This window comes from Limulus polyphemus, unplaced genomic scaffold, assembly GCF_000517525.1.
Source record: "Limulus polyphemus unplaced genomic scaffold, Limulus_polyphemus-2.1.2 Scaffold5821, whole genome shotgun sequence".
NCBI classification, from domain to species: Eukaryota; Metazoa; Arthropoda; class Merostomata; order Xiphosura; family Limulidae; genus Limulus; species Limulus polyphemus.
This window is the reverse complement of record NW_013671431.1, coordinates 53,493-54,486: the sequence shown is the minus strand read 5'-3', so window position 1 is coordinate 54,486 and position 994 is coordinate 53,493.

Below are 994 nucleotides of genomic sequence, written 5' to 3'. Positions count from 1 at the left end.
AGTCTGAAGTCTACAGGGCTAGGTCTAGGACTAGAGTCCGTGGTAAAGGGGACAGCCTGCAAGAGCTGGCACAGGACTTGGAAATTATGGCACACAAGGCCTACCCAACTGCACCACCCGATCTCCTCAAGCTGTTGCCGAGGAATCAGTTTGTAGACGCCTTGGACAGTCCACAACTGAAGATACAAGTGAAGCAAGCACACCACTCTACTATGCAGGATGCAATGGTCAGAGCTCTTGAATTCGAATCCAGCACAGAGGTACCAAGTTCGGCATAGTCATCAGGATTCAAGCCCAGAAAAGGTCAGCTTTCAGAGAGGTTTGAAGGACTTTGTTGGCACTTTAATAAACTTGAGCACAAGAGAGCTCAATACTGGAAACTTCAATGCAGAGAAGATGCCATGGCAGGAAAGGCTGCTACCCAGAAAGGTTGTTGGAACTGTGGAGAGCAAGGACATATGAGGAGCCAGTGTATGAATAATACTACCAATAAGTCAGCCTCAAGGAAACCAGTAGTGGTTTGTGTTGATGGACGCCTACCAGCCCCAATTGTGAAAGTCCCAACAGATAAGTGTAAAATGCCAAGCACACATAGTGTCTATGTCACAGGAAAGCTGGATGGCCGAAAGTGCAACTTTGTCATAGATTCTGCATCTCAGCAAACCCTTGTGAGTACCAAGGTGCTGGATCACAAACGAGTACCAGAAGCCATACACAAGCTCTGTGGTGTGACAGGACATTCTACAAGGTTGTGGGTACCAGTGTGGGTAACTATTGAGCTCATGGGAATGAAGGACAGACACAAAGTATACTTAGCTGACATTGACGACCCATGCATACTGGGGTTGGCCAACTTAATACCGAGAAAGTGTGTAATTAATTTTGATTAAATGACGTTTGGTAACAACAAAGGCCAAATTCTGGTAACTGTTAAAAGAGAGGTTAAACTAACTAGGTGCCATCAAGCTGAAGTCAAAGTGACTGAAAATGTTGA